At 40.4% G+C, this 7007-nt stretch overlaps 1 long non-coding RNA gene across 1 annotated transcript; it reads left to right on the forward strand.

Annotated features, from left to right (window-relative positions):
* The first annotated feature begins 1689 nt into the window (after positions 1-1689).
* On the forward strand, positions 1690-2810 carry LOC133780666 (uncharacterized). Its single transcript, XR_009869495.1, has 3 exons — positions 1690-1920; positions 2074-2135; positions 2242-2810. It is a non-coding gene; the product is annotated as an uncharacterized LOC133780666 (long non-coding RNA).
* The last annotated feature ends 4197 nt before the right edge of the window (positions 2811-7007 follow it).

Raw genomic sequence — 7007 nt, forward strand, 5'->3', positions numbered from 1 at the left:
TTTTCCAAAATCAATTAATCAATTTTACTTACTAGAAAAATAATTCATTTAATTATTTTCTCAAAATATAGGATTTTAAACCCTCTTTTAATTTATTAACTATTAATAAATTAAATCTCTTATTTTTAGAAAGAATAAAAACTCTTTAATAAAAATAATTCATTTAAACTCAAAGGGGTAATTTTAGTGAAAATATGTTTTCAAGACTTACCAATTTATATCTTGAAATAAGCAAAATTTTACTTTTTACCTTATGTTCCAAAATCTCATTTTTACACTAAGTGTGAAAAGCCTATTTTTCACATTTTTAACTACATACTTCGTTAGTTCATAACTTGAAATTTACTTACCCAATTGTTATCAAAATTTCCCAATTCCATTTTTGTTATGCCATTTAGATCTTTGTAAAATCTTAGGTCAAAATGAGCATTTTTTATTGGTGAAATCATTTTCCAACAATGAGGTAAAAATGACCTTATTTTCAAGTCCTTATTTTTTCCAAACTTTGACAGTTAATAACTTTCAAACCGTTCAATATTCTCTTAGAAAATTCTACAGTGGAATAATAGGTTATGACAGCAATATGTCCACAAAATTTTAGAAAAAACTGGGTTCATTTTCCCTATACAGTGGCTGTCCAAACTTGGTTCCGAAAATAAGAATACGAAAAAACAGTTTTTTACCTAAACTTTGAAATAGCATCACTTACTCATTTCTAAACATTTTTTTAGTGTTTCAAAAGCTCAATTTTATGTACTCAATCTCAACAACATCACAGTACAATTTAATTTTACAAAATCAATATACAGTGGCTATTTGACCCCTTGGAAGTCACAGCTCAAAACATGTTTTGTTTTATGGTATTCCTACAAATACCCTTGGGGGTTTTGGTTCCCATTTTCAAAAATCAATACACAAGCATTATAAAAATTATTAAACAACTACCATAACCTTATTACATCACCAACAAGAAAATTTAAGCATTAAATATACAAAATAATGCTTAAAACTAAAAACCCTACAACAAAATCATCAAAAGTAAACTTTTCACCTTTTTGGTGTTCTTGCTTAAGGTTTGGACCTTCCTATTAGCTTTGAATCCTTCAAAACCTTTCAGAAACCCTAACCAACTTCCCCCATCAACATAGTTAATTAGCTATTTGAAACTCTATGCTTAAAACTTTACAAAAGTCTAGATTAATGGAACTTTACCTTAGGGAAAACCCTTCCTAGACCAAGACTTAGCCTCCAAGTTTCCTTGGTGTTCTTGAGGTTGAATATTGAGAGAAAACTTGAGAGGGTCTTCAAAAAACAGATGAGAGTGATTGAGAGAGTGTGGGGGTCGGTTTTGGGGGTTAGAATAGCTCACAATACTCTTCAAAATATCACAAAATACTTGAGTGCTTTTCTACCCACTTGCCCACTTGACTTCTTAATTAAATGGGATTTTATCTTTATAAAATTGGGTTCACACCACTTCAACAATTATGCCCATATATTACATTAAAATATAGCATATATTTAAAAGTGTTATTGTCCCGTGCTAATAGACTTAGGCGCTAAAAAGACAGCTAAAATGAAATATTAGGCGGCAAATATAATAGACTTAGGCGCCAAATGAAAGAAAAAACCCTTACCCTAATCTCTAAGGTTGAATCCCTAATAACCCTTTATGCATCCTCTCTCACACTCAGTAACTCTCTCTCGTTCTATCTTTCTCTCTTAGCTACTCTCTCGTTCAATCCTTCTTTCCTTCTCTCTGTTTGTTGCAGGTGTGTAACAAGGTGATGGGGGCCCGCGGCTTGGGTCGTATGACAGGGAGGCTCGATTCGTGGGTCTATGGCGTGGCTCGCTCGTGGGTGCGGCGGTGCTTGCGGCGGTGGGTCTACGACATGGCTCGACTGGTCTATCTTCCATCAGGTCTCAATCTTCCATCTCTGTATTTCCCTTTGTTTCTCAAGAAAATTCTTGGGGAAATTGGTTGTTTTGCAAGTTTGTACATTATTTTTTAATTATTTACAGGGTGTTACAATACTTTAGTAGTCTAATCAAAATTCTACATCCCAAAATCAGATACGATTTGGGGTTTGTAGATTCAACTTGTTTCCGTGTCTATGTGAAAGTCAGATGTGAAGGTATATATCTGCTTTCTGAGTTTTCTAAGCTTATTATTTTTATGTCTGCTTTGTATATGTCTCCTTTTTGAGCTTAATACTACTTGTTATATTCTGTAAATTGTAGAGATGGTGGAGACAACTGACTTAACATTAATGTAGTTGCAGGTACTTATTTCTAAAGCTTAAGATCTATCACTAGTATTTCTGGATTCAATGCTAGATTTGCATAAACTGTGTTATTTCCTTTTTTTTCTTCATTTTTCTTGTTTATATTTTTATCTTGTAGAAGATGAAATATCTTAGGCTAGAATCATTTCTGTGAAATTGGTGAAAGTTCTAGTCTGTTTTATATTAATTATCTTAAGATCATGCCTTTTTAGCGAATTTGACTGCTTATATTGTTGATTATATGGGTTCTATATCCATGGTTTGAATGTTGAAATATTAAAGTTGAGAAATGTTGATCTTAGGGTTATTATTGGAAATTTTTATTCTTTTATTTATTTTACTATTGTTACGAGGTTTTTGATTTTGAGATTGGGAGTTGTAGGATTTTGTATCTATAATTTTTCATTGATTCGATGTTTGAGAGGATCTAGGGATATAGGGCTAGTCGATGAAAATAAGATAAAAAAGATTTGAACTCCTCTCATTAAGTAGTTACGGTATAATAGTTCTCCATTTGAAAATAGATTGAGTACATTTAAATAATTTTTTCCATTTATTGTTCTGTGCCACAACTCAGTGTGTTCTTTATAGTAATATTTGTGTATCTTTTTATTTGTTTGCCATTGATTCATTTAAATATTAATAGAGCTTTTACTACTTTACTTTTGTAGGACTAATGAGAATAATTGCTAGAATACATATGCTTGGGGCTCTAAACGGTGTGAAGATGGACTTGGCAAATGTTGTTTCCCCTTTGCTTATAGGTATAAGCAATTTTTTTCATTCTTGTATATATTATGGAGCTCTATTATTTGATCTTGATTTAAGTTATGTCCAATTTGGTTTTTTTATGTGCTTAAGGTTTTATGTGAGATTGTATATATTTGAAGCTATTGTGATAATACATCCTTCTCTTGCAGCTTTTGTACTTTTGATAGTATTTTTGTAGTTTTATATTTTATTGCCTAAGTTTATTATTGTAAATTTATTATACATTTGGAAGTTGTATTGTATTAATTGCACAAATGTATTTGGTCAGGAAATATTCAAGGTGATTCTCAATGCATGACCTAGATGATGTGCTTCTTAATATTGATTCTGGTTTTGATATGTATTTACTTGTATGAACAATGATCATTAATTTTTGTTGGATAGTGACAATATAGATAGTAGTATACATTGGCTTAAGAAACACTAGACATGTTTCAATATAGATAGTAGTATACATTGGCATCTGCTGATTTTTATATTTCTTGCTTACTCTTTAGGTTTGACTAATCTGGAGAATATGAATCTGTCATTCACATTAGTAACTAATGGTGCTCTGAAAAAGTTGTCTAAATTAACATCACTTAAATCACTTAACTTGGATGCATGCCAAATTACTGACGAAGGACTTGAAAATCTTACGAGTAAGTATTTTAATGCAAGTTTAGTGTCTCTACACTCAATTTCTGACTAGTGTTTCTCTGTACTTAAAATTAGGCCAAACTTTGAATCTCCTAATTTACTCTTTTCTTCATCATTATCCTTTAATTTCAAATATTGAGTTTATTCCCTGTGCTCATGTAAGCAGGGCCTCTGATGTTAATAATAATGTCAGTCAATTGTGAATTCAAATCTTACTGAATTGACACACCTGGATCTTTTTGGAGCTCATATCACAGATTCTGGAATGAATTATTTATGATTGTACGCCCTGGTTTTCCCACGGGCTGATTAGCAGGTCGAGCCTCAGACTAATCATGGTTTAGTCCGAGGACTCCCCCAGGCCGGAGATCCTGTTTCCAGATCGTACCTTCTTAGCTCGAGGGATCCTCAAAGGCTCGCCAAGGGCCCCCAAGACTGGAGGAAGGCATCAGAAGGCCTGAAGGCTGAAGATCGGTTCAGGGAAGCAGCTCGTGGTACGAGCTGGCCATGGATCTCTGACCCTTTGTAAAGTCAACACACGCAAGATAAACGTGCATATATCTGACATCACGTGTCCGATATCCCCCTGACTTCTCGGACACGCAGCAGGAACCTGCGCATTCAGACACCCACGGCTGGGTTGGGCCGTGCGGCCCATTATCTCCTTACATACTGATTAGACCACACTTATGTGTCAGGTTTAGGAATTAATCATAAATTTCACAGAGTTGATATGACAAATGGTAAGGTCACGGGATGACCTCCCTACCAACTTCCAGGTGCCTTCTCCTATAAATATGGGGACCCTGGGAGTTGATAGGGGTTGGGAAAAATAGTCTCGGAAGAGCCATATACTTTGTAAACCAAATACCCAGAATATATGAATAATATTGACTAGTGGAGTAGAAAGATTTTAACTTTTGAACCACTTAAAAAACATGTCTTGAGTCACCTAGTTCATTCTCTAAGATTTCATATCTGTGACGGTTCTACTTTCAGTACTAATCCCTTTCTCTTCTTCTCTTAATTACCTGTTGGCGAAGAACCGCGTCAACAGTTTGGTGCTTTCATTGAGAGCAAGTTCGATTAGTACTACCACAAACATCCAACTATGGTGACCACTCGATCTAGACATGGCAACGAAACAGAACAGCATGATGGGCAGGAGGCCCACCATGTTGCCATCCCTGATGAGCAAATTCCTGAAGTCCAGCAGAGGCCAGGAAAGCAGCTGGCGGGCCAAGACGACACTGGTAGTTCAGCGCCCCGGCCACCTAATCCGAGTCCATGTTATTATACTGCGGTGGAGATGGAGAATGCTCAACTGAGGAGCCAGTTAGCAGCAGCTGGTCAGCAAATCCAGGATATTCTGGACCGACTACCCCCTCTCACAACCAACGTTAACGTTGGAGAGAGGCAAGGTGAGGCTCCTAAGTCTCGCCGGAGTAATCGGTCCAGACATAGCCGTTCGGATAGACTTCCTGCAGCCAACTCTACCCCTTCATCACACCACCAAGAGGCAAACTTCAGGGAAATGCCTAGAACCAGACAACAACAGTACAGCCGTTCGGTTAGGACATCAACCCCTAGCTCTCAACCTTCCTCGAGGGCGCCCAGGAGAGATCGAGGAAATTCTCGAAGAAGATCCGGGGAGGGCCAGAGACATCAGCCCGTCCCCGAAGACCGTCCTGCGCCTCATCCAGCTCGCCCAGCGCGGGACCAGCAGGCTGGCAGGGCCGAAAGGCCCCCACCGAATTTGATCCGTCTGGACGGAACTAGGATCGCCTCCCCAGTCAGGCATCCTCCTTCTCCAATCAGATACCCGTCTCCTCAGCCCGTCCGAGACATCCCGGCCTACGGGAGTAGTAGGAGAGACCCGCCGTCGGCTGGGCCTACTTGGCGCAGCAGGGTGCCAGGGGAAGGATCAAATCGTAACCGCCAAAGACGCACTCCAAGCCTATCCAGCAGGAGCCACTGGACCGGTAGTCGCCGGAGTGATCTCTCGGGAGGAGACCTGCGTCAGCAACTAAGTTCGGCACAAAGTCACCAGACTACACAGGGAGGCGACCTCTGAGATCGCCTTAACTCTCACAGAGACGATCGAACCGGAGATGGTAGCCAGGCCCGTTCAGTGGGAGTCTGATCCGAAGTACGTAACGGAGGGAATGTCCCAAATAACCTATCTCAAGATAGGGGGGGCAACAACCCACCTAATATGTACAACGGGTCCGGAGTTGTTGAACAGCCCCGGAATAACCCAGGATCTCAGGACAAAACCCTCGAGCGCCTAACTCAGATGGAGGAACTGATGAGAAAGCTCTTATCAGAAAAAGAAAAAGATGAATATGATTCGGGTGACGAAATGGAGCTCTTCGCCCCCAACATAGCAGCGACGACATACCCGTTTGGCTTCCGTATGCCTCACTTGTCAAAGTTCAACGGGGACGGAGACCCGTCGGACCATTTAGGGATGTTCAACACCCTAATGATGGCCCATAACATTGGCCCGGAGCTGCGTTGCATGATCTTTCCTTCCACACTGACTGGACCTGCCAGGCAGTGGTTCAAGCAGAGTAAAAGGCAGTTAATCATCTCCTGGAAGACCTTTTCGGATGACTTCAAAAGGGCATTCCGCGCCTCCCAGGCCGCCCGAGTCCAGGTCGACTCCCTAGCTAACGTGAGACAGCAGCCCGGTGAGATGCTGAAAGCCTACTTGAGCAGATTCGCGAATGTCGCTGCTCGAGCCAGAGACGCTGACGATAGCTCCAAGCTCATGGCCATGAGGACCGGAATCCTGGTCGGTGGAGACTTGTGGAAAGATATTCAAAGGAGGGGAGTCAGCTCGGTTAGCGAATTCCTTAACAGAGCCCAAGAGTGGATAAACTTAGAAGAAGCTGAAGCTTCCGCCGCGGGGACCAGCCAGATTCCTGAGAAGCCCGTTGGAACGGAGACAGAGATCGTAGTGGCAATTCCCGACGTCGCGCAGAACAACCAGCCCGGTGGTGGCAAAAGAAAGGGGAATGGTGAAAACAGCCATCACGGTCAAAAGAAGAATAAGTCTGTGGATAAATTCAAGCCCGTGTTCACAACATATACCGAGCTCACCCAGTCCAGGGAAAATATTTTCCTGGCCAACGCTGCTCGGGTCCCTTGGAAAAGGCCGGAGCCATTAAAGCACCACAAGGGAAAGAGAGATACTTCAAAATTCTGCCGTTTCCATAACGACATCGGCCACAATACCGACGACTGCAGGCATCTCAAAGATGAAATTGAAACTCTCATCCAAGCAGGCCCATTGGCGTAATACTCGCG

The sequence above is a fragment of the Humulus lupulus genome, chromosome 5 (genome assembly GCF_963169125.1).
Source record: "Humulus lupulus chromosome 5, drHumLupu1.1, whole genome shotgun sequence".
Lineage (NCBI taxonomy): Eukaryota > Viridiplantae > Streptophyta > Magnoliopsida > Rosales > Cannabaceae > Humulus > Humulus lupulus.